The 27450-nt window shown below is 42.0% G+C and overlaps 2 long non-coding RNA genes across 2 annotated transcripts; one reads left to right on the plus strand and one right to left on the minus strand.

Annotated features, from left to right (window-relative positions):
- On the plus strand, positions 1-2667 carry LOC120401971. The gene is made up of 3 exons (XR_005596887.1): positions 1-54; positions 241-357; positions 2539-2667. It is a non-coding gene; the product is annotated as an uncharacterized LOC120401971 (long non-coding RNA).
- LOC120401972 lies at positions 2275-27050 on the minus strand. The gene is made up of 3 exons (XR_005596888.1): positions 26927-27050; positions 3545-3691; positions 2275-2724 (listed from the first exon to the last, which is right to left on the minus strand). It is a non-coding gene; the product is annotated as an uncharacterized LOC120401972 (long non-coding RNA).
- Between the last annotated feature and the right edge of the window lie 400 nt (positions 27051-27450).

Consider the following 27450-nt stretch of genomic DNA (forward strand, 5'->3'; position numbering starts at 1 on the left):
ACTTTGGCTGTTTGCAAAATTCGGAAGCAGATCTGAATTTCAATGTGAGCCCAGGTTGGTTTAATATGGGAGAAATCCTGAAGTCCATGCACAGGGCTGAATAATTTCTCCCACCTCCACTGCCCCATCCTTTGCATGGTAGAAGGAACCCTCCTCATCTCTGCCTGGAAGGGGGATGGGATTAAATGGCATTGGTGATACCTTCCCCTTGACCCTGCTGACATTTTTCTGTTCATTCAGGATCCACATGGTGGCTGGGAGAGCAGTGAGTGAGTGGATGGGCTGCTGTTCCAGCAGAAGTGCCAGTGGAATACGCACTTTGTCCCCATCTGGCACTGTAGACGTTACCTGGAAAAGGTAATTTAGCCTCAGTCCCTGTCCTGGAGTCTAAATTTATCCTGGCCTCCCAAAAGAGGGGACAGTAGTTTTGTCAGAGAGAGAGAGAGAGACTTGCACACATTTTACTCAATTCACACAGATACTCAAGCCTTGAAAGCATGCACTTCTTTAATATTTACAAGGGCATGCCACTTATTTGACTTCTCTTGACTTTAAGTGTTTGTGGAAACCTCATTTTATACAGGAAATGGATATAATCGCCAATAAATGTAATTTTAATAACTAAAATACTGGGAGCCATTCCTGGTTGGCACAAAACTCCACCACACAGTAAATCCTCATGATGGGATATCCTAGTTTCTTATCTAGAGTTAAAAGTCAGGATAAATCCAACTGATTAAGAAAATCTTCAAGAAAGATATTTCATGTCCTTTTTAAAATTAAACTCTGGCTAAAAGTTCACTCACTTCCATCAGACATTACAAATGTAAATTCTGAAAGCTTAAAAAAAAAACCAGAGAATTTTTTTTACTCATCTGTCAAAGAGAAGAAAATAAAGCAACCAAAGATCATCAATCTGGAGGAGCAGGCTAGTAAATTATTAACAGTCAGTTAAAAATTGTATTAAAGTACTGGAGAAATTGGCAGTGGTGGTTTTTGTTTTGCATTTTTAGTTTTCCAGTTTGAGGGTTCATACAAAATATCTGTTTGTTTAAATTAGGACTTGATCTGGCTCCCTCTGAAGTGAATGGAAAGGCTCCCATTGACTCCAGTGGGAGATGGATCAGGCCATTAAACATTAAAAAGGCTAATGGAAATGTTCTAGAAAGGAATCACACCTTTTGCAAATGAGCACTTTAATGAAATCATTTCTCACCGATCCCCAATGCTTTCAGAAGTGTGTGACTAGTATGCTCCCTTCCCAGACAGTTAGACACACTGTTTAAAAAAAACAAACAAAAACCACTGACCATGGGAATTATAAAGGGGGAAAAAGGACACGTTCATAAACAGGGATAAACATCTTTCTCTAAGCAAAGCTGTCAGATCCATTTAAGCAGAGACCTGCTTGTTCTTTCCCTCTGGGGCCACTATTTCCTGTCTGGGAACTGCCGTGGCATTGCCCATCTGTTCCCGAGTGACCATCACTGAGAGCTTTAGATAAGGGAAAGAGTCGCACTCAACAGACTTGCAATCCCTGGCTCCAAGACAAAATGGGAAGGCTGTATTTTTTGTTAGCACTTTGTCAAGAAAAAACAAAGGGCAAATATCAATTGTGCACAGCTTTATATTGTCGGATCCCTAATATCTGTATTTATGCAACGATTTATGCAATGATTTTAAGAGGTCTAGCTAAAACCTCAGCAGTGTGGCTGCAATAGCAAGTGTTTAGCTAGTTAGCCAGCTTTCTAAGAGTCTAAATGAAGCAATGACTTAAAAAAAAAAGTATTGCTTGTGTCTAAATTAGGTTGTAAACTCCTGGAAACAAAGATCATGTCTTATCTGAGCATATACTGCAGAGCACAACGACTGTGCTCAGTAAATAATAATATCACATGGAGTTCAAGATGCTCAACTCATAGTTGTGTAAAATGTTAGTGTAAAGTTCTACAATGTAATAATATTTTTTTTATCCTTGATTCCCAAGAACTTACCATATAGTGTACTCCAGATGGAGATATGAATTTTATTTAGCTTCTGTGAAGCAGTGGAATGGATGGTGAATGACTCACTAGGAGTCTCTTCTAATCTCCAGATTATTCTATATAAGGAGATGGAGAATTGAGTGAATGTATTGCATCTTTCAGACTTCAAATAATTCCTATGGTTAATATCTCATGACATACGGAGGAATTGCTTTGGTCAGATATAATTATTTATTATAGTTGTATTGTTGTAATGCCCAACTATGGCCTCCCTGAAAGTGTGGACAAATTGTGGCATTTTGAAATGTACGAAGGTGCGACTAGTGAAAAATCTAACTTTTTCCATAGCCATTTATGGATGTGAATAATGGGAAGTTAATGCTTTTGACAAGAAGAAAACTGAAGCTTTTGAAATGTAGTGCTGGCAAAGATTCTTGCGTATCTCCTGGATAGAAAAAAAGATGAATGCCTGTGTTAGAAATATTATTGGAGAGAAGCAAATCCTGATGTTGGAAATCAACAGTTGCAAATTTATGTACTTTGGTCACATTAGGTGTAGAGATGGAAAAATCCTTGAGAAAGTTATTGCAGAAGGAATGGTGGAGGGTCATTATGGTAGCAGATGACCAGCAAGGAGACAGATGGATGGCATACAACAGATCATTGGAAGGTCAGTTACTGAGCACTCAAAGTTAGCAATGGATCATGAAGGCTTCTGAAAATTCTGCTTTGATGTCACCTATATTCAGACATAAATAAATAGATTTACTTAGTGTCTGCAACCCATCATCATGCATTTGAGCCCCATTATATTAGGCAAAGTAAACACATATAATGAAAGACAGCTCATACCCCAAATTATTGTATTTTCTGTTTTTAGAATGTACAGGTTCTTGAGATGGTGGTGGTTGATCGAGAAGTGGAGTGAAATTTATACTTGGGTACAGCATTATAGGGTAGGCCTTCAGCTGATGTAAACTGGCTAATCTTCATTGACTTCAATAGAGCTATCCCAATTTACTCCAATTGAGTCTCTGGTCCTATATCTGTAACTACCCCTGGCTCAACAGGAAATGACATATTGTTGTATGGGGAAAATTTTAATTTAAAAGCTTTTAAATATACGTCAGAACTCTGAAGGAGAGGCAGACATGATGCCTTCAGTCTCCTGGGAGAAGATGCCATGCTGTCTTTGCCCTCTTCACCAGTTGGGAAGGAAACCAAATAAGGGCACAGTCTGGCTACCAGTGAGGTCAGTGGAAATTTTCCTTATGATACGCTTGTTTTGTTCTTTCTGGGCTGTGGTATAACTTCAGTAACAGAATACATTTTATTCTGTATAGGTTCTTGTACTACCCTCTTCATAATGATGTCAGAGTGCCTTCCAGCAATGCATAAAGCAATGTGACTAACTTCTATCATGTGTGGTTCATTCTCTCTCTCGTCCCCTCTTTGGGGGGGGGGGAGAATTGTAAGTGTCTAGTTTGACAGAGGTTTTTGGTTTCAAATGAACACACTGCTATTTGTTTATGTTGGAGAAGGCAAGGTCAAAAGTGTACCTTTTATGTGGAATGGAAGCTGGTGAAGTGTCTGAAGGTCCTTAGTTCTGGTGAGAATTTGTTCCACAGTCTCAGGCCGACCCCACAAGACAGCTCTGTCACCTCCATGGATGAACTTTACCCTTCTGGTAGAAAGTGTCACTGTGCCTGAGGAAGAGAGCTGCTGATCAGTCTTCATCCTCAAGCTTTAGATGATCCATTAGATATGATGGCTCAGTACTGTGAGGTTGTTCATGGAAGGGGGAGTGTGTGACACGTAACAACTAAATCAAACATGCACATTTAAACAAGGTCAAATTTCCCCTAATTCAGTTGAATGGTCAGTGGAACTGAATGTGGAGTTTACTATAGAACAGATTCCACTTGGGATCCAGCTCCTCAGCTCGTGTGAAATCAGCACAGCTTTGCTGAAGTCAATGGAGCTGCACCAGTTTACTGTATGATTATAAATAAACTAAGAATTAAAATATAAAAAAGAAAAAGATGGAAGCCATTTTAAGAAAGCTAGCCATCTAGTAAAATGTACAAGCGATGTACACGTCTGTTACAGAGACCTATGCTTGATGTGACTGTTTCATTTCTCTGAATTATTTTGTCAGTCTCAAATTCCTTTTACAGACTTCCTGAGATGCCTTTTCGTTCTCTTCTCACCTTAAGTCTTCAAACGTATAGTGTTTGTACCGGGACTCTAATCTTATCTTTTCTGAGGCATGCACCACTTAAATATCCAATCTCTGTGATAGCTTTGTATTGTGCTGTTCAATAAGATGCTTTTTTAAAATCAGGAAAATAAAATGTAACGGTACTTAGCCCTTTAACCCAAACTTTTGCTTAGCGGAACAAGGGTTGGCAACAGCCAGTGGAACTAACACTAGTTTTTAAACGCTTTTCATTTATTACATTGGTCTGGACTACTGGTTAATTGTCTTTGCTTGAAATTTCTTATCATTTTATCTGCCTTTACAAAGGCAGTGTAACCACTCACAAACAGACAAAAATAAAATGTTGCTTAATTTCACTGAAGCATCTTTAAGGACCTCAGTGTTCTCTGCCACTTACGTTTTGTAGCTTTTTACAACAATACATCTCACTGAGTCACAGCAGATCTTGACACCACTTCCAATAGGTGGCAATAAGACTCAGAGGACTGGTTCCCACCCCCTGCCACTGCCTTTTATTTTGGTAGTGGAAACACAACATTGGCACACAGCAGTGGTAAATCAGGGAGAGTAACTATCAAGATGTGGACAGCAATCTTGATTCTTGAACCAGCAGTAATGGGCTAGAGATGAAGGATGGCCTTGTGGTTAAGCTATTGGTCTGAGACTCTGGAGATCTGGATTCAATCCTAACTTTGCCAGAGAATTTGGGCAATTTTCTTAGTCTTTCTGTGCCTTCTCTGTAAAACGGGGATAATCCTACTTCCTTTCTTCCGCTTTTTATTTGTTGCCTGTTTTAGGTTTATAATTTAAATTGTAAACTCTTTGACGTACTGACCGTTTTCATGCTACATGTCTATACAGGGCCTAGCACCAGGGCCTGATCTTGGTTGGAGTCTCTAGTTACTACTTTAATACAAATAATTTTTATTAGTAATATTAATCAATATGTGCATGTGCCTAAATTGAACAATCATGTGACCTTATTGCTGTGACCCTCAACATTCCTTTCCCCACCTTCTATTTGTTACTCTCACTTATCAAGTCATCTAAAATTAGATAATAGGTGCTTAGGAACGGGGACCATGAATGAAATACCAGCCCCATTGAAGTCGGTAGGAGTTTTGCCATTAACTTCAGTTGAGTCAGGATTTCATCCCATGGCTTTTTTCATTGAAATCACAGACCTCAACATGAATGAGGATAGAAAACATCACGTTGGTAATGGTAGTGGAAGTATACGTCTAATATTCTAATGGCTGTATTTGCATTAAAAACACAAATGTGCACATACACACACCATAATCCTCTCTCAAAACCCAGGATCCTTTGGTTAATTGTCTCAGAATGTTTATTGTTGTGATCATGCAGAGAGATTTTATTTTAGAATGATCATTGAGCCATTTGTCAGTTTAAGAAGCCTAATCACAAAGCCCCTCCAGCAACTATAACAACTCCTATGCATGTTTTTAGTAATGAACATATTGAGCCATAGAACCTGGTGCAGTTCCATCAAAATCACTGGGCTTGACTCACTCCCCCACTGCAGCAGGTTACAAATTGCACCTTCTTTGCTACTGCCATTTATTTACATTTTAATGTTTTTAGAAGGTCTTTCTCTACAAGTCTATGTATTATATAACTAAACTAGTGTTGTATTGTAAAATAAACAAGGTTTTCAAAATGTTTAAGAAGCTAGACCAGCAGCAGGCTGCAGTGGGCTGAGCAGCTCAGCCCACTGCTGCTCAGGGGTTCCATCCGCCGGCTCCTGCCAGCCGGAATCCCGGCTGCCAGACCTGCTCACGCCGCTGCTGGTCTGGGGTCCCGGCCCTGCCCACATACAGTGGGTACCTACCTTCTCTCTGGTTCTGGCCCATTCTCTTCCTCTCTCTGCACTGAGCTGAGGGTGGGAGTGCACTAAGCAGGGCTGGGGGTGAAGGGTCTGGCCAGGAGCTAGAATGAGGGAGGGGGCTCAGGTTTGGGGTAGGAAATTTGAGTGTGGGGGCACTTGCTTGGGCAGCTCCCACTTGGTGTGAGGGGTGCAGGTGGGAATGTGAGGGGTGGGTGCAGGAGCTCCCGTTTGGTACTCAGGGTGAGGATGTGTGGGATACATAGGATGTGGGGGCATGCAAGAGTCAGGGCAGAGGGCTGGGGGCATGTGAGAGGGGTGCAGGTGTCAGGGCAGGGAAGGCTGGGGATGTGTGGGGGTGCCAGAGTCAGGGCTGGGGTCGTGAGGGGAGGTTTGAAGGAGTCAACAGAGGGCTGGGTACATATGAGGGAGGTACAAAGCTCAGGGCAGAGGGCTGGGTGACTGCCCCCCTCAGAATCCCCACCCCCCCCCGCTCCTTGTCCCCTGCCCTTCCCCTCCTGGGACCCCTGTCCCTAACTGTCCCCCAGGACCCTATCCCCTATCTAAGCCTCCCTGCTCCTTGTCCCCTGACTTCCCCCCTAGGACCCTACCCCCTACCTGTCCCCTGACTGCCCTGCACCTTATCCACACCCCTGCCCCCAGACAGACCCCTGGGACTCCCATGCCTATCCAACCGCTCCCCACCCCCTGACAGGACCCCCAGAACTCCGGACCCATACAACCCCCCCTGCTCCCTGCCTGCCCCAACCCCTCTCCACACCCCTGCCTCCTGACAGCCCCCCCAGAACTCCCGACTCATCCCACCCCCCAGCTCCTTGTCCCCTGACCACCCCCTCCAGAGACCCCCTCATCCTAACTGCCCCCCAGAACCCTCCTTGCTCCCTGTCCCCTGACTGCGCTGGCCCCATCCATCCCCACCCCTAACAGACCCTGGGACTCCCATGCCCCATCCACCCCCGCTCCTGACTGCCCCCTCCAGAGACCCCTGCCCCTAACCCCCACCCTGCTCTCTATCCCCTGACTTCCCTTACCCAACCCCGGCCCTGGACCCCTTACCATGAGGCTTGAAGCAGAGCCAGATACGCTGCCCTGCGGGAGCACACAGCCCCAGCCCCCAGAGCGCTGCACGCACGGCAGCAGGGCTCCAGGGGAAGGCGGGAAAGGCAGAGGAGGGGCCAGCGGTTTGCTGTGCTCCGCTGGACGCTCCGGTTCGGGAGCGCGGACCCTGTGGCTTGCCACCGGCAGGATTTTTAATGGCACACTGGAGTCCCGGCAGGCCACAGCATGCCATTAAAAATCGGCTCGTGCGCCGTCTTTGGCACGCGTGCCATAGGTTGCCGACCCCTGATTTAAACGGTTCACTTTTAAAATGGTATTGACATTCCTATACTGCAGGCAACTTCACCCCTGTGAGAAGGCAAAAGGATGTTTACACTGCTGTCCTCCCTAGGGTTCCCACTAGACTGGGCAGCTTTGAAACTATGTCCAGTGCTCTGTAGGAATCCTGCAGATGGAGGCTGCCATGAAGTGTGCTGAATCAGCTCATCCTCCATTTGCCCTGGCAATGCTTGCACCTTAAGCAGTGCAAATCTTCTTTTTGAGCCAACCAGCAGGGCTGGGTTGCATCTTGGGAGTCACTGTAACCCACCGCTGGGCAAACTTTTCACTCCTTTTCAGCTCACTAAGTCCTGAAATGTAATGGGAGAAGCCAGTGCATATTTGGTTTGAATCAAGGCCACCAACCTGAATGGAATTGCATAAGTTTCCAAAAATGTATATTGTTGATTAAGTGTAGAAAAGCTGCCTGGTGTGATAGTTCAGGGAAGAAAAACCGTTTCGAGTATATTATTTTCCTATTGTCAGAGTGGGAATTCATTAAACAAACCTCCTGTTTCTAATTGATGTTTTGACAATTTCCCAAGCAAAACCATGAAGACTCTTGCCTTGCCATGTTTACATACCTGAGAAACAGATACACTTTTTGAAGTTAATTAAAGAATCCATCATGTTTAAAAAAAATTCCAGATGATAGTGTGAGACCAACTAGATTGATGATGGAAGTAATCTCGAGTGCTTCCCTCTGTCATCTCTCTCAGACAGGTCTTTTAAGTCCTTGTCCTAGTGGGACTGATATCAGCGGTAGTGCTACTGGAGAAAATAGCAAACTCTAATGTCAGGATGTCTACTTTGGATCATAATGAATGCAGTAGGCGCTGTTCCTTTTCAGCAAATGGCTTTCAGCTTTTGGTAGATTAATTAGGACATGTTGCACGCTAAGGGTACGTCCATACTTATGGCCGGGTCGACGGGTAGCGTTCGACTTCTCGGAGTTCGAACTATCGCGTCTAATCAAGACGCGATATATCGAACTCTGAACGCGTTCCCGTCGACTCCGGAACTCCACCACAGTGAACGGCGGTGGCGGAGTCGACGGGGGAGCCGCGGACTTCGATCCCGCGGCGTCTGGACAGGTAAGAAGTTCGAACTAAGGTAGTTCGACTTCAGCTACGCTATTTGCGTAGCTGAAGTCGCATACCTTAGTTCAACCCCCCACCCTAGTGTAGACCAGGCCTAAGCTATGAGGCTGTGCTACTGAGTATCAGCAGAGCAAAACATGTCAGTGTATTGGTTCTGGAAACCTTACAAGAATATTCTTTGGGAAAGGATTTGTGCATTGGAAAGAGAAGACCTAATCATGGGTCTTAAGGTGTATGCTGAAAACAACAAGCAAGGACTGCTTGCTGCCTTCATGGAATTTGCTTCTCCTGTAAATTTGTGCACAATAGCAACCCTGAGGGCCAAGTCTAACAGGAAGCATAGTGAGTTTCATCTAAAGATGTCACAGGATTAAATTACCTGCATTCATAAAAAATGTGTGGGCACAATTTACTTCTCAACAGTCTTTCATTTAGCCAAACAATCCTACCTTTGGAGGCTACTTTCCCTCCTTCTCACACTGGTCTGATGCAATTGTAGAAAGCAGGGATGACATGTTACTACCTTACAAGCATAAATATGCAATTTAAATTACAAAGCAGTTTACTGGAATTTGCTGTTCTGCTTAGTAATACTGTGCTCTTCCTATTGGTCCTCAAGAGCAAATGTCAAAGCACAGTGTCCCTCATTTTAAAAGCTGCTTCTCCCTGGGAGGTGTTTGTGTTTTTGTTTCACCCGGATACCAGGGTGAAGACTCCAAGCTAACATTATAATTTATATATTTGTTTAACTAAAACAGTGAAATTAGCCTTCAACTAAGAGATTCTATAAAGATTAGGCATTTACCAGTAAATACAGATTTCTTCAATAAGACTATTTTTCTCTTTAGGGGACTGTATATGAAATTCTTGGCTTTCATTCAGATTGTGGACGTTCTCTCTCTCCCTTTTAAAAGTTAATTCAATTTCTATTTAAGAGCAGGCCTTTCATAATTTTAAACTATCATCTAAGAAAGAACTACGTGTGGGTGAGTAAAGGTTGCAGGATTGGTTTTTTAAACCCAATCTGACAAACACACACACTTAATTTTATTCACACATGTTGTCCTGTAGTTCAATGGAACTACTCATCTGCTTAAAGTTAATCACATGGATAAGTACTTGCAGGATTGAGGCTATGATTGTAGGTTTCATGCCCACCTTGATTGCTGTATATAGTAATAAAAATGTAGACACAGTCTTAGTGTTTCCACAGTATGCTAATTATAGTGCCATTCTTTTAGCTGAACTTTAAGAGGACAGAATTAATTCCAGGGCTGCCCAGAGGGGGTGGCAAGTGGGGCAATTTGCCCCATGCCCTGGGTCCCACAGGGCCCCCACAATAATATAGTATTCTATAGTATTGCAACTTTTTTTAATGGAAGGGGCCCCCAAAATTGCTTTGCCCCAGGCCCTCTGAATCCTCTGGGCGGCCTTGATTAATTCTTATAAACTGTGGGGAAAAATCTGTTCCTTTATATTGCTGAAAAGAAGAACAGAATTTGACTCCACAGACTTCACCTTATAGTGAGGGGGTGTTAGAAAAGAAGCAGGAGGGATTGAAGAAAAATACTGTGAAACTGGAAATAGCTTGGGAACTGAAGAAAAAGTTAGTCAGAATCACAGAACCTAAAAAGACACTTCCTCTCACCCTCACCCTAAAAAGTCAAGATCTTTGTTGAAAAACATGTTTCAAAAGCTCAGATGATGCATTTCCAAATCCCTTGTATATTACTTAGTAAAAATGACTTGCTTTCATACATGGTAGCATATCATCAAACTCTAAAATTCTTCAGTGTTAAACATGTTGTTAGCTGGCACAAAGATATTTGCATAAGTGATTCCACAATACGCAGATCCTGTTTTGCTGAAAGTGTTTGGCTGACCAGTAACTGCAAATGATATTTTTTAGGGTGAGCAGAGAAAGTGAGGACATTTGCTGCACAATTCATGACAGGCAGATTATCAGTTTGTGTAAACTGGAAGCATTTAATTGACTTGAGTGGAACTACATTGATCGCAACAGGTATGAATCTGGTTCCTAACTTCAGGACTCTACAGAGACTCTTCTACAGTTATTTCAATGTGAAGATAGTTCTTTCTGAACAGCAGGAAATATTGCTTCTCAACCCTGGTATTTAAGTGACAGTTGTAATTGAAAATTTTACCAAAATGTTTATCAAAATTGACATTTTAAAAAAGTCAATGATTAATAATAAAAATGTCATGAGAAAGGAAAAAATTGGAAAATGTTAACTGTTTTTCATGACTTTTTTTTCTTTTTTTGGTCTGGAAAAGGTCTTTTAATAAACACTTTTTGTTTAAAAAAAAGTCAACCTACTCTAAGTGAATGATAGTAATCTTCAATATTTATATTTTTAAAAAGGTAACTGAAAAGCATATCAGAGTTTTAATGTTGTATTTGAAACTGCTTCCAGTCAAAAATATTGTGATTGCACATCTGGCACTCCCACACTTGCAAATCTTCTGTCTCAGACCCTCCCAGTCCAGGTAAGACTGTGACAGAGTGATAATTCTGGCACTGTGGGAATGTTTCTTGCTCTCTAGATTGTTGCTAGTATGGTACTTGAACTCTTGAGTTTCATAGCATATTCAGGCTTCCAAAGTAAAAGATAAGAAACCTTCCTTTATCTGTTCAGTAGTTGTAGCTCATTTGTGCACTAAACACAGTGCTGCATGCTGTTCATCTTCACTTTTGGGTATGTCTCGTTCTTGTATCTTATCAGCTTGAATTGTAGATGTAAAAATACAAGACCAATGTACTTTTGATGTAGGAAAAAATGTGAGGGAGACTAAGGTGACATACAATGTTGTATATCAGTCACATATTTGTTGCCTGCAGGTTGTTGTAGCTGTGTTGGTCCCAGGATATTAGAAAGACAAGGTAGGTGAGATAATACCTTTGATTCAACCAACTTCTGTTGGTGAGAGTGCCAAGCTTTCAAGTTTATACAGAGCTCTTCTTCAGAACGCTTGGCGCTCTCACCAACAGAAGTTGGTTGAATCAAAGATATTACCTCACCTATCTTGTCTCTAAGTACTTTATTTTATTGTACAATATTATCTTTGCATAATTATTTATTTTGATCCTAGTAAAACCCTACGATTACCAAACTTCTTTTCTTTCTTGAGTTTTTTGATCAACAGTGAAATAGTTAACAATATTTGTTTAGATTAGCATCATTAGGCATCAGAGCTATCACCTCCTAGTCCTATACAGTGGCAGTTCAGACCTCCTAAAACTATTCTTTCAAGCAGACATTACTGCACTAGTTTACATCTTTACATTTTGAAGGATATCTTTGCAACCATTAAGGCTAGAGGCTTATTTTTTTTTATATGAAAGTTTAGGTTCTGGAACACAACATAGAGCCTCTAGGAGAAAGCACCAGCTCATTGACCCAGTTCAGTTACTGTTAGAGAAAGAAGGTCCATTGTTTGTTTCATTCAATTTGATGGGGGACCAATTTATTTAACAAAACCTCAGATTCATGCAAGTGGTATGTAGCCAGTGGAGTTCTTCTTTGAGTGCTTGCTCATGTCGATTCCATTTTAGGTGTGTGGGTGCCCACATGCTCAGTTGTCAAAATTTCTGCCTTAGCGGTACCCATCTGGCTGGCTGTGGCACCCCCTGGAGTGGCGCTCCCATGCGACAGTATATCAGGCACTGCTGGTCCTACACCCTCTCAGTTCCTTCTTACTGCCCGTGACAGTTAGCTGGAGCGCCTTGTCTTGCCTCGCAAGAACAGTAGCGGTTTACCCATTGACTTTATAGTGGTGGTGGTGTTGTACATAGTTTCTCTATAGTTCATAATTAGTGTTAGTTAGCCAGAGAGTCCCCGGTTGGGACTTTGCCCCAGCGGGGCATGCCCTGCTACCCAGGCTTTAAGCCATGTGTGTCATGCTGCCGGCCGATGCTGATCAGCGATCTGCATGAGAGCTGTCTTAAGTGTCTGGGGGAAGACCATCGCAAGGACAGGTGCCTTATCTGTAAGAACTTTTGCCCACAGACTCAGAAGGAGCGGGATATCCACTTGAGGGCATTACTAATGGAGGCTGCTCTCTTTGTCCAGCATTGGAACCCTCCACCATGGCACCCACTCCCAGTACTTTGGCCTCGGCTTGCAGCGCACTGCTGGTTTCGGACTCAGCCAGGCACCGCTCTGTCTTGCCAGTGCCGAAGAAAAGAAGCCCCTCCATGCCAATGGAGAGAGGTGCTCCGGGCAAAGGACCATTGTCGGGCTATGCGCCTGTTACAGGGAGTCACAGGGGTACTGCAAAGGGGTACTGCGGGACCCATCAGCCCCACCAGGGACCCATCCTCCTGCCCCTGGCAGAGGACCCCAGCCTGTGAAGGGGGCCACAGTGCCCAAAGTGGTTTCGGTGGCCAAGGAGCAAGGCCAACTGACTCCGCAGATGCTGTGCCAGGTGACCGATATGGCTTTGCTGGTGGCACTGAAGGGGAAAGCCACCGGGGTGCTGCAGCTTGGACTGGCGGAACACCCCAGGTTGCTGGATCCTAGACGCAAGTCCTCCTTGCTGCAACCTCAGGACCCGGAGCTGTGCCTTGGCTCGCCAGATAGACAGCTTAGATCTCCATTGAGATCCCCTCCTTCCAGAAGGGGGATGCCGGAATCATGGAGACGCTCTTCATATCACCAGTACCAATAACCGTCTGCCCATTGGTTGCCTAGGTGGCGTAGGTGCCGAACATCCTCTCCCAGGAGGTCTCCTCATCATTGGCCCCTGTCCTGGAGGGCTCATTTGGGATCGCAGCGTCAGTCACGCTTGCCTCTGTATCACTCCTCCAGCAAGCGGCGCTGCTCCCCGTTGCCTTGTTGCTCACCTACAACAGTCAGAAGACAGATTCAGGCCTCGTGGCTCCACCATGGTCACCAGAGGGGCAGTGGTCGGGGTCGGCCCACGACTTCAGCCCATCGCCGAGGTGAGGTGATTTCCACCCCGCTCTTCCCCCGATGTGGGAGTCCGAGGACGCGCCAGCCAAGGCACCAACATCAACATGAGTCAGAAATGTGATGCTATTGCAGAAAAAAGCAACTGCAATTTTGGGTTACATTAACAGAGGCATAGCATGCAAGTCATGGGAGTGGATAATACAACTCTTTTTGTCGCGGATTAGGCCTTAGCTGGAATATTGTGTCCAATTTTGATCACCAATGTGTAGAAAGGATGTAGAGAAACTAGAAGGTATCCAGAGGTGAGTGACGAAGATGATCAAAGGGATGGGATGCCAACCATATGAGCAACGGCTGAAGGAACTTGGTATGTTTAGTTTAGAAAAGAGGAACATAACAATGGCCCTATTGGATCAGACCAAAGGTCCATCTAGCCCAGTATCCTGTCTTCCAATAGTGCCAGGTGCCCCAGAGGGAATGAACAGAACAGGTAATCATCAAGTGATCCATCCCACGTCACTCATTCCCAGCTTCTGGCAAACAGAGGCTAGGGACACCATACCTGCCCATCCTGGCTAATAGCCAGTGACGGATCTATCCTCCATGAATTTATCTAGTTCTTTTTTGAACCCTGTTATGGTCTTGGCCTTCACAACATCCTCTGGCAAGGAGTTCCACAGGTTGATTGTGTACTGTGTGAAGAAATACTTCCTTTTGTTTGTCTTAAACCTGCTGCCTATTAATTTCATTTGGTGACCCCTAGTTCTTGTGTTATGAGAAGTAGTAAGCAGCACTTCCTTATCTACTTTCTCTATACCAGTCATGATTTTATAGACCTCAATCATATCTCCCCTTAGCCGTCTCTTTTCCAAGCTGAAAAGTCCCAGTCTTATTAATCTCTCCTCCATATGGAAGCTGTTCTGCACCCCTAGTAATTTTTGTTGCCCTTTTCTGAACCTTTTCTGATTCCAATATATCTTTTGAGATGGGGTGACGACATCTGCACACAGTATTCAAGATGTGGGCATACCATGGATTTATATAGAGGCAACATGATATTTTCTGTCCTATTTTCTATCCCTTTCTTAATTATTACTAGCATTCTGTTCACTTTTTTGACTGCCGCTGAACATTGAGTGGATGTTTTCAGAGAACTATCCACAATGACTCCAAGCTCTTTTTTGAGTGGTAACAGCTAATTTAGACCCCCATCATTTTATATGTATAGTTGGGATTATGCTTTCCAATGTGTATTACTTTGCATTTATCAACATTAAACTTCATCTGCCATTTTGTTGCCCAGTCACCCAGTTTTGAGAGATCCTTTTGTAGCTCTTCGCAGTCTGGCTGGGTTTTAACTATCATCTGCAAATTTTGCCACCTCACTGTTTAACCCTTTTTCCAGATAATTTATGAACATGTTGAATAGGACTGGTCCTAGAACAGACCCCTGGGGGACACCACTGTTTAAAGGGGTGCAAGATAGCAATCTTCAAACACTTGAAAGACTGTGTCATGATGGTCAGTCACTACAAGTGGCGCTTCCTCCTTGCTGTTCTGGGGTTAGCTCTGACCAGACACTGTGCCCTCCTCCAGTGGAGTCTATCCCTTCCTCCTTTCATCCTGTAGACCACTCTTGCTCCAGGAATTGCAGCCTCCTTTTTGTGACTTGGTCCCTCCCCCCTTCTGGGGAGGTATGTAACAAAATCTTTCCACAACAAATCAGGCATTCCACTGTCCTCTGCCTGGTCAGTGCCACATCCCCCATCCTTGCTGCTTTGCCCCTGAGCCTTCCCTACCTTCCTGGCTTCCTCCCTGTCTGGATTTGCCTGCCTCCTCTGAGTGACTGCAGCCTACTTTCCTGCAGCCCCCTTCTGCTCGCTGCTCCTGGGCTTTATACCGGCCCCTCCTTTTCCTGACCAGCTGACCCTCATTTAATCAACCCCTGTTCTCTGGCTCCTCCTCCAGGTGCAGCCTGGGCAGTTAATTGGGCCTAATTTACCCTCTCAGGGCCAGTGTGGAGAGTATATCCCATCACAGGCTGACATAAAAAAGATGGAAAAAAGTTGTTCTCTTTTGCCACAGAGGGCAGGACAAGAGGCAATGGGTTCAAACTACAGCACAGCAGATTTAGATTAAATCTCAGGAAAAGCTTCCTAACTGTAGGAACAGTAGGCGCATGGAACAGACTGCCGAGGGAGGTCGTGGAAGTTCCTTCACTGGATGCTTTCAAAAGGAGGCTGGATAGAGCCATCTGTCTTGGATGGTTTAGACACGACAAATCCTGCATCTTGGCAGGGGGTTAGACTAGATGCCCCTTGTGGTCCCTTCTAACAACACTTTTGGTAGCCATCTTTGTTAAGAACAAACTTCAGAAGCAGGGAGACTTCAGAGCCATTTTTTAAAGCTACAAATATTGCTCTGCAGGTTTTCTTCTATTGGACGCTTTATTTCTCAGAGCTCTTTGGATATAAGGGAATTAAAACACCTATAGTAATTAGACATGACATGGCTCAGACATTGTCTGGTTTTAAAGTGCCTGTAAAGGGAGAAGGCCCAACTAAAACTACAAAGTAACATAATCTACCATGGCTTTTTTTAGAAATGGTTAAAATGCCAAGTTGGATAACTGTGGACCTACCATCTTTGTTTGGAGGACAATAAGGGCAGGGATGGGGCACAGTAACTCAGCTAAAGACATCTTGTCAGAAATCAATGCAAACTTTGGTACTGCAATGTCCATACAACAACTGCTGGTCTGTATACTAAATTTGACAGCCTGTATCATAATGTATACACAATTCTTCCCATTTGTAAGGTTGCTTGTGTATCCTTTGATATTTCCTGTTTTTTTCTGTGCTTAAATGTACAACCTTGTCATTCCCTTAATGTACATTTTTGTTTAGCGACCTCAGTCCCACACTGGTGCTCCATAAGTATCTCATGGGCATAAAACTATTGTGAACATTCCTCTTCAAATTTGCCACATAGTTGCTAAAATATATTGCAGTTACAGATCTTAGAGCATGTCTAATGTCCTATTGCATGATAATTTAATCAACAGAAGTCATTCTGCTAACAGTAGAGCAATTGTGAAAGACTGATTTTTCTGAGTTGGAAGACAGTTTCTGGAATCCCTGTTGCCTTGAAAGACTGTATTGTTGTTTGCATCACTTGACCCATTACTCTTTTCATCACTTAATTAAATTATGAAATCCTTTGCTGCTGCCTCTTGCTGGGATGTTTTCCCATTCATTTTGTCTGAACTCCTCTTCACCTACTCCTTTAATTTCCTAATCTGCCTTGTCATTGGCGCTTGAAGTAAAAAAGCTGACACAGATTCCCATTTCACATAAAGTCACAGAGGCCTGTTTCTCCGATCTGTTGCACAGCCTACATTTGACAAACACTGAGCAAGTTGTATCCATTCCTCTAAAACAAATACATGCAAAATACAGACTCTCCTGTGCTTCCATTGTGAGTAAGAGGGAGCTGGGTGCATTATGTAGGGTACATCATTTTTTAGGGTGCACTGTAGATAAAGTGGGCATGGCCATGCGAAGCCTTATAACTGCTCAGCAACTTTCCATGGAAATGAAACATTTTACACAAAGCTGAAGAAAATGTTTGTAACACTTTTCCCCCTCATTTTAAATCCAGTTCTACTTAATACGCCCCCCTCCAAAAAGAAGCAGAATTGCTTGGTCTGGTTCTTATGTTATCTGATTTCAGTGGTGGTGTAACTGAGAGCGGAATTTGGTTCATGATCTTTAACTTGATGCTAAATTAAGCAAAATAATTAAGTTTTCAAAAGCAAAACCAGTTGATTTCACCAATAAATTCTGCAAATCTTATGGCTAATGCTCTAACATAAAGAAAATGTTTAGAGCTTGATTCTGCAGTCCTGACTGGGGAAAAATTCCTATTGAAGTCAATGGGAGATTTACCGATATCAGGGCTATGGGACTGGACTCAAAGTCTGAGATTTTTAAAGCTGCATTAGGGGATTGAATGCTGGGTATCTACATCCGTTGGTTAGCTTTGAAAATCTCAGCTAAAGATTTCCAAGGAGCATCTTGCAATTCTTTAAATAACATGTTACGTTACTAATAGATGGCAAGGAGAAAACTGTTCTGTAAATGGACAATTTCACTCAGGTTGGCTTGAGTGATTATTGTTGTGGTTGAGTCAACAGAGCCTGATGTGCTGGTAATGAATAACTAAATCCAGAGGAAGCCTGTCTGAACTACCCTGCCTAGTGTAGGTGAGGACAGTGGAGAGAAGACAGGGAGTGAGTGTTTAAAACAATGACACCACCAAAAGAAGGATAAACATAAATAAGTCCTTATCTTAACATTGCTGTATCCTACTCAGAGTGAACTAAATGCCTGGCACAAGTAGAATATTGCACTCAAAACTTCTGAATGCTTAGTGGCTCTATACAAAAACATGCCATTTGTACAGTTCAGATCTCTCTCTCTTGACCTGCTTATTATAAGGGACAATACATTACTGAGTAGTGAACATTCAGGGCCTGAGAGATTTTTATCGGACATCAAATGGTGCTTAAAAATGTTAGATTTAGCAAATTTTATGTGATATAGTAGGTTGTGGGAAGAATTGCACGTTCAGGTCTCCCGTACATCAGCTGACTCTGTTCCTTTTCTAATGCCTCATACAGTTTCTATTAACTCTGCCAATCTTTGGGAAAGTCTGTCAAACAAAAGTTTGGAACGTGACTTGCACAGATTGCTGACTGCCTTTCACAGGCTGGACATTTTATGAAGTCCTTCATGGATGACAGTGTTTTGTTTTTTAATGTATTCCATAGTGTGAGAATACTGAACTAAGCCACTGTGATCACACTTAATCGACTTGCAAACAATTCACAGAAAAGAATTCATTATATAACTATAGAGCATTCAGGCCATTTAAGGATAGTGCTATTATGAATGGAGCTTATTGAAAGCAAAATGCTTGAATTTATTTATAGATCTCATGCACAGATGAAGGGAATAAAAGGGTTTGAAAATGGCCAATGTACTAGCAGCTAAGGCTGCTCCAGTGGAAGTTAGCTATAGCATGTCATGGAGAAAGTCACTAAGGGTGGGATTTTCAAAAGTGCTCAGCATTTGCCTAGCTCTGTGCCTGTTTCAGTCAATGCTAACTCTTCCAGAGTTAACAGAATTAAGTCAAGGCCTACTTTAGACCTTAAGAAGACTGAGCTAATATTATGTCTATTGATTCAGCTGAACGAAGGCCATGTCTACACTTACAAGCTTACAGCAGCACAACTGTACCAATACAGCTGTAAGAGTGCTCGGATAGCCACGTTATGTAGATGGGAGAGAGCTCTCTTGTCAACATAATGAAACCTGCTCAACAAGCGGTGGTAGCTATGTCGGCAGGAGAGCATCTCCAGCTGATGTCGTGCTGTGCACACAAATGCTTATGCCGGCAAAACTTATGTCACTTGGGATGTGTTCTTTTCACACCCCTGATTGGCAAAAGTTTTGCTGACATAAGGCCATGTCTACACTAGCACTTACACACAACATTTCAGAGCTCTGAACGTTGTGCTTTTGCAGTTAAAGAAAAGATGCTTTAGACTCAATTGTCAAGGGACTGGCTAGATTGGTCATGTACCTACTTACACGTGCAAATATATAAGACAGAAAGTGAGTGTTGCCCCATGCTCAAATGCTTAGAGGTATCTTTTTGGCAAAAACAGTAAATTTAAAAAAAAGTTGTATTTACAGTTTGAAAATCTTTCTATCAAGCAGGGAGAGAACATTTTGAGAGTAATACCAGTGTTGTCCTAGATTTCTTCATCATGGCTCACTTTGACTCAAGTGGAGAAAAGATGATGATTTCATACATGGTCCTTAAACTCTGTGGTAAGATCTGGTGTCAAGACATGAATGAAGTCTGTATTAACTCATGTCAAAGAGTGGTACGTATAATGTGTATGTGAATACCTGCTGTTGCCAAAGCTGCTAGATCATAAATGTGATTGTGATGGGGCTCAGATACAAAGGTGTAAATCAGGAGTAATTCCACGGAAGCCAATGGAGTTGCACTGAAGTGGTGTGAGATCAGAGTCAGGCCTCCTGTCAATGGAACCCCCATGCTTGTACTGCAGCAACTGATATATATTTAGTCTAAAAAGGGGAGAGAAGCAGTGGGGAGGAGACCTGGGTTTTTTTCTGAATCATCTGTATCCTTGCAGAGAACAGAGCCCAGCGCATGGGCCCACAGGAATCTTTTGTTTTCATAGTTGATGCAGTATGTCAATTCAAGCTGACAGCTGCCTTCTTCTCTTATAAGTAATTGATTTCTCAATGCCACTTACATGTTTTGATTTTAATTGCACAATATTCAAATTTAAGTTTCCCATAGACATCTTAACTCTGCCCATTTCCAAATTCTTGTGGGAGTTGCAATATGGCCTATCACAGAAAGGGAGTAATATAGAATGCTACATCCCCTTTATGTGTTGTGTACATCTATAGTCAAAGGAAAAGGGGTAATTTAAACATGGAACACAGCATTCAGCATACTTACACAGACATACTGGAGGAGCAGCACAGAAAAACATAAGTAGAAGAGATGAGACCTTTATGTTTATCTCTATGTTTATCAAAGTGGAATTTCTCTGCTAAAGACTTGGGACAAAATCCTGGTATCTGTGACAAGGCTGTATTTGTTAGGCAGTGGATGCCCCGAAGAAAGTGGGAAGAAGATTTTGCCCCTTGGCCATTGATCGCCATTAATAGTTTACTGGAGCCTTCTTCTCAATGTTTAATGGTATGAAGCACCTCACTTGCATAGTAAATATTCTAAGTGGCTAAAATATCCTCCACTGAAATGAATAAATGGGAATATTCAGTATGATTTTGTTTTCTTTTTACCAGCAAGACTAAGTGACCTGTAGTTAGAAATATCTTGATTCTTCCAGCTGAGCTTTGAGAGTAGCGACATAATGGCATGCACAGGCAAATAGAACTTATCTGCTAGCGGTTTCATAGTCTTGGCTTTTAAAAATTTCACTAAGGTGGTAGTGAAATCAAAGTCCTGGACTTCTGCTTACCATGCATCCGACGAAGTGGGTATTCACCCACGAAAGCTCATGCTCCAATACGTTTGCTAGCCTATAAGGTGCCACAGAACTCTTTGCCGCTTTTGCAGATCCAGACTAACACGGCTACCCCTCTGATACTGCTTATCATTGTTTACCCAGTCTGAGTGGCAGATCTACCAGCTCACATTATCACACTAGTCCATGCATGCAAGAAGACTAATGAACTTAAAATACCGTCTAGATGACAACTCTTCCAGATATCCATATGGAGATTATGCTTTCCCTCTTCATTTACAATCTGATACAATCTGTATTTTTCGACTGCAAATATGATGCCTGCAAATTAGCAGAGTGCAAAAAGAAAAGTAAAAACCTCTTGACATCATGGCTGAACATCTGATTACTTTCCTTTGGATTTAGCTTGAGCACTTTCTTTATTTGAACACACTAGCCTTCATTAGTTTGTTTTAAAAGATCAGCAGCACATACCCTTCCTCTCATGCACAGTTATACTGTCACAAGCTTGAAGCCTTATCTCAAACAGATGGTCCCCTTATTTGGGTTCTCAAGGAAAAACATCAGCATCCTCCTCAACTAATTGCATAGTTCTCTGGTGTAGGCCATCCTTACTCAAACCTGCCATTGTTTAAGACTGGAGAATGCAGTTTGAGTGTGCATGTTCTTTGTTCCTTTTGGACTAATTAAAAGTAGGCTTCCATCGTTTTTTTTCATCTGTGTAGCCCAAGGCCAAAGGACATTGCCACGCTTAGTATTTAGTGGATGTTAGATAAAGTAATGTTGAAAAAGTGCTCTGCGTTGATTGCTATAATTGCTGACACATTCCTGTGGTACACTTGATCATTGGAACAGCTTTCTTAAAACAATATTTCCTTTATAGAAAGGAAGTCAGTAATCGAGTTGTTATGCTTCTCTGCTTTGCATTCTGAGCCTTAATATTATGTTGGCATACTGTGCATGATTTTTGCTTACCAGAGCATGCTGACTCAAATTTCCAATATCCAAATGCAAGTTGACTTTACTGGATTCCTTTAACCACTTAATTGCTGCAGCATTTCATGCATCAGGCCTTCTAATTTTAGTCATATACATGGTGGGATATTTGAAAATGGGGTAATGTTATACTACTCTGTTATAAAATGGCTCTGAGACTGATTAAATTCTCTTAACTGTATACCAAGACTCAATTACCAAAAATAATTTGACACATTTTTTAAAAATTTGCAAGAAAATACAGTATATAAAGTAGTCCAAACCTAGTTGCAGAAACCAGAGTTTTACCCAGAAAGCATTTTAGTGGCTGAGGCTGAGCTAATGTTGAATTATTGGTGAGGTTCAAATGTCAATGGTTATGAAGTGTATAGTGATAGGAGACTGATATGTGCTATCATTAGTGATCTCTTCCTGAAAAAGAGTAATAACAGGAAAAACACAGCTTTCCCCATTCAGACATGAATAGATAATAAGGCCAAAAGGGACCAGTAGGATCATCGGCTCTGACTTCGTGTATAAAATAGGCCATAGGACTTCGCTGAATTAAATCCTGTTTGAACTACAGAGTATCTTTTAGAAAAAACCATCGTCTTGATTTTAAAATTGCCAGTGATGGAGAATCCTCCACAACCCTTGGTAATTTGTTCCAATGGCTAATTATTACCCTCACTGAAAGGTTTGAACCTTATTTCTAGTCTGAATTTGCCTAGCTTCAATTTCTAGATGTTGGATCTTGTTATACTTTCTTTAGATCAAAGAGCCCTCTTATCAGATTTACGTTCCCCATGTAGGTACTTATAAACTGTGATGAAGAGACCCCATAATCTTCTCTTTGATATGCTAAATAGATTGAGATCCTTGAGCCTATCCCTGTAAGGCCTGTTTTCCAATCCTTTAATTATTCTAGTCTCTTCTCTGACTCCCTCCCCAATTTTTCAGCATCCTTCTTTAATTATGGACACTAGAAATGGACACACACTATTCCACTAGTGGTCATAACAGTGCTAAATACAGCAGTAATATAATTTCTCTTCTCCTACTTGATATTTCCTTGTTTATACATCCAAGGATTGCATTAGCTCTTTTGGCCACCGCATTGTACTGGGAGCTTATGTTCAGCTGATTACCCATCATGATTTCCAAGTCTTTTTCAGATCACCAGAGAGTTGCCCACCCTGTAAGTATGGCCTGCATTCTTTTTTTCCTAGATGTATAACCTTACATTTGGCCATATTGAAATGCATATTGTTTGCTCGTACTCAGCTTACCAAGAGATCCAGATCGCTCTGTATCAGTGATCTATCCTCTTCATTATTTACTACACCCTCAATTTCTGTGTCATCTACAGACTTTATCAATAAAGATTTTGTTCTCTTCCAGGTCATTATGTCCATCTGGAGTTCTAGGTAAACAGCGTATGCAGATGAAGTAGCTCTGTGACAGTTACTCTGCTTTCAGTTGTTTATAATTCCGCTGAAATAATTCTGTTCATGATGGGCTGAAATTTTCCATGCTGGATGCCTGCCTCAGTCTGAATTTTTAGAAATATCAGTCAAAATTGTTTGTCATGTCCGAGAGTGAAATTTGGGGGAAATATGTTGCTTTGCCATTTAAACAAATTCTGGTGACCTTTTCTTTGAGAAGCTGTAATGCGCCCATGCTTTGGAGCAGGGACTTGAAATTTGGCAGGGGAGTATCAAGTATGTGCTTTTTGCTGTTCCTGTGAAAATTTACCCAAATGCCAAGTTATAAGACTTTGAAAAATACCACTTTACACATGCTCAGTAGAGACTTTTAAGAAAAACATAGCAGCTAAAATCGCCAACGATTCCATTTTCACTGAGCATGCTTAAGCCAGTTATAGCTAGTGGTGCTGACTGGACTGCACATGTGCCATCCCCCACAGGGCAAAGGAGCATGCTCCATTACCTCAGCACTCCTAGATGTGACAGGATTATGCATATACCATCCCCACAGAGCAACTGAACATGCTCCACCCCAGAGATACAGAGGTGAAATTGGGCTTTCCCTGTAATTGCTTCTCTTGGCTATTCTGGGTCAGGGTGATGCCTGGCACTGGAACGGACAGAAGAGACCTTGTCTCTACTATGCTCTCCATGACCTCTGCTGGTGCCTGAGCAGCATGGAGGAGGAAGCCACCTGACTTTCAGCCAGAAAAAAGCTGGACTGGGAGGAGGGAAAGGAGTAGACTGTAACAATTCTGGCAGTATTTGCCCAGTTTTCATGAATATTTATATTCTGTCATATAACTCTTTCTTGTTTATCTGAGATCCAATATTAGTTTTATCTTTATTTTTCCATATAAATTCTGTTTCTTTGTATTAGTCGATTAAAAATCTCATTAACAACTCAGGAGGGGTAACTGGTGAAGGCTCTACAGACACTGCTATGTGACTGAACAGTGTTTCTAATGAGGGAGTTTACCCAAAGAGCAATCCACTGCTATGAGCTATCTGAGCTAAGGGTTGATTGCTAAAATGAATAGCAGCAATGTCATGTGAACTAGTCTTTCTCAGCCTTCTGAATGCATCACATTCTCTGGCTATTCTTCCAGTCTGAAAAGCATTGCACTGACTACCATTTTTTACATAAACAAACCTTTTTACTGCCATAAAAATACACCACACTCTCCTTGGAGAAAAAAAAGATCCCTGCCCCAATCTCCAAATGTTGCTGGTTTTGCAATACAGTGTTTATTGTAGGCTGATATTTTGTAAATGCTACATATTTAAGCTTCCCAGAAAGCTGCTACAAGTTATTCATAACTAGGGAGTGGAATTTCAATGTAATTCAGGAATGAAAAGTCCCTTTGCTCAACAAAGAGCAGAATATTCAACCTTTTCATGGAAGGATTGAGTCGTCTTTTCAAAGCCATATATCAAAAACCCACATACAGTGAAAACATTTTCCCTTTCTAGAACATAAAAGGCAAGGGAACTTGAATGTTACGCATTCTGAAATGATCCCTTTTCATTACAACTTCAGACTTTTTTCTCCAGGGATCACTGACTGCAAACCATGAGGAGAAGGAGAATCGACATCATACCGTTTCCATTAAAAGCAGCCATGCATAGCCTGTATTTTTTCCCTTTAGTCTTTTTTTCCTATTTCACAATAATATTTGCATTCCAAAAATGTGATTCTCCTTTTTTGGTGCACTGAGGTTAAGCCAATGAGTTCAAAGCTGAGGACATTGTTCATACCACTTGTGCCGTCTTTGTTTTGAGCAGGCGGCAGAGAAGCCAGCAACATTCACCACAGAAGCTAAGTTTGTATAAAATCTATTAGGAAACAAAGCATTCCATCTTTCTTCATTTGGGCAGATTTTCCTTGTTTAGCTTAATTAAGTCACAAGTGAAGTATCTAAGCCAAAGAGAATACAGAGCCCTTACTCCTGCATAGCCTACATGAGGGTATGTCTACACTACCCGCCAGATCAGTGGGTAGTGATCGATCTCTCGCGTCTCATCTGGATGCGATACATCAATCCCCGAACACGCTCCCTGTTGACTCCAGAACTCCACCAAGGCGAGAGGCAGAAGCGGAGTCGATGGGGGAGCGTCGGCCATCAATCCCGCACCGTGAGGACGCGAAGTAAGTCAGTCTAAGTCGATCTAAGATATGTCGACTTCAGCTACGCTATTCTCGTAGCTGAAGTTGCGTATCTTATATCAATTCCCCCCCCCCCCAGTGTAGACCAGGCCTTAGACTTAATTAACCATATAGCAAGTGGTAGTAGTTGTACTCTTATGCTAAGTTCAGTGCTGTGATTATCCAGTGTACAGTTTATCAGGTGAACCAATAGAAAAAATCAAGAGGGGGACAGAGGAGTAAGTAACTCTGAGAGATACAGGGAGTATGAGTAAAAATTAAGGTGATAGCTTCGTTAGAAATGTTAATGGGTTTATAAAAATAAAAGCCAATATGATCTGGGTTATATACAAAGAAATAAGACAACATGGTCCTTCTCTTTCTGGGTCTAGTGAGACTGCAGCTACAATATCCGATTTAGTTCTAGGCACCTCAATATCAGAAAGCTGGCATTAAAATAGAGGGAATTTAGGTAAGAGAGGCAAAAGGGATTGTTAAATGAAGAAAGATCAATACTTTGTATTTATATTGTACTTTGTGTTCAAAGCACAGTATAGACTTTAACTAATGAATCATGAGAACATAAGAATAGCCATAGTGGGCCAAACCAGTGTTCCATCTAGCTCAGTATCCTGTCTTCAGACATTGGCCAATGCCAGGTGCTTCACAGGGAATGAACAGAACAGGGCAATTTTATCAAGTGATTCATCCCCTGTCATCCAGTCCCATGTTCTGGCAATCAGAGGTTTAGGGACACCCAGAGCCTGGGATTGCATCCCTAGCCATTGATGGACCTGTCCTCCATGAATTTATCTAATTCCTTTTAAGCCCAATTATACTTTGGGCATTCACAACTTCCCCTGGCAGTGAGTTCCAAAGATTAACTGTGCATTGTGTGAAGAAGTACTTCCTTATGTTTGTCTTAAACCTGCTGCCTATTAATTTTACTGGGTGACCCTCTGGTTACTGGGTTATAGAAAGGTATAAATAACACTTCCCCATTCATTTTCTCCACACCATTCATGATTTCATAAACCTCTATCATATCCCCCTTAATCATCTTTCTTCTAAGATGAACAGTCCCAGTTTTTTTAATCTCACTTCATATGGAAGCTGATCCATACTGCTAATCTTTTTTGTTGCCCTTCTCTGTACCTTTTCCAATTCTAATGTATCTTTTTTGAGATGGGGCAACCAGAACTGCATGCAGTATTCAAGGTGTGGACATACCATGGATTTATATAGTGGCATTATATTTTCTGTTGTATTATCTATCCCTTTCCTAATGATTCCTAACATTCTGTTAGCTATTTTGACTGCCCCTGCACGGTGAGCAGATGTTTTCAGAGAACTATCCACAATGACCCCAAGATCTCTTGTTGAGTGGTAACAGCTAGTTTAAACACCCTCATTTTGTATGGATAGTTGGGATTATGTTTTCCAATATGTATTAGTTTGCATTTATCAACATTAACTTTCATCTGTTATTTTTGTTGCCTTGTTGGAAAAAGTTTTGTGAGATTCCTTTGTAACTCTTAGCTGTCAACTTTGGACTTAACCATATTGAGTAATTTTGTATCATGTGCAAACTTTGCCACATCACTATTTATCCCCTTTTCCAAATCATTTATGAATATTTTGAACTGTCCAGGTCCCAGTACAGATCCTTGGCGGACCCTGCTATTTATCTCTCTCCATTTAGGAATAAATGGTTAGTTTTCAGTCCTTTGTTTCCTACCTTTTAACCAGTTTCTGGTCCTGCTTGCTTTGCATAAGAGTCTTTGGTGTGAGACCTTATCAAAGGTTTTCTGAAAGTCCAAGTACATCATATCCACTGGATCATCCTTGTCCACATGTTTGTTTGACCCCCGCCCTGAAAGAATTCAAATAGATTGGTGAGGCATGATTTCCCTTTAAATAAGAAGTGTTGACTCTTCCCTAACATACCTGGTTCATCCATGTGTTTGATAATTTTGTTCTTTACTATAATTTCCACTAATTTTCCTAGTACTGATGTAAGGCCTGTAATGCCAGAATTGCCTCTGAAGCCTCTTTAAAAATTAGCATTACATTAGCTATCCTCTAGTCATCTGGTGCAGCGACTGATTTAAGTAATAGGTTATATACCACAGTTAGTAGTTCTGCAATTTCATACCTGAGTTCCTTCAGAAGTTTTGGATGAATACTGTCTGGTCCTGATTACTCATTACTGTTTAATTTATCAGTTGGTTCTAAAACTTCCTCTACTGACACCTCAGTTTG

Source organism: Mauremys reevesii, linkage group 3 (genome assembly GCF_016161935.1).
Source record: "Mauremys reevesii isolate NIE-2019 linkage group 3, ASM1616193v1, whole genome shotgun sequence".
Lineage (NCBI taxonomy): Eukaryota > Metazoa > Chordata > Testudines > Geoemydidae > Mauremys > Mauremys reevesii.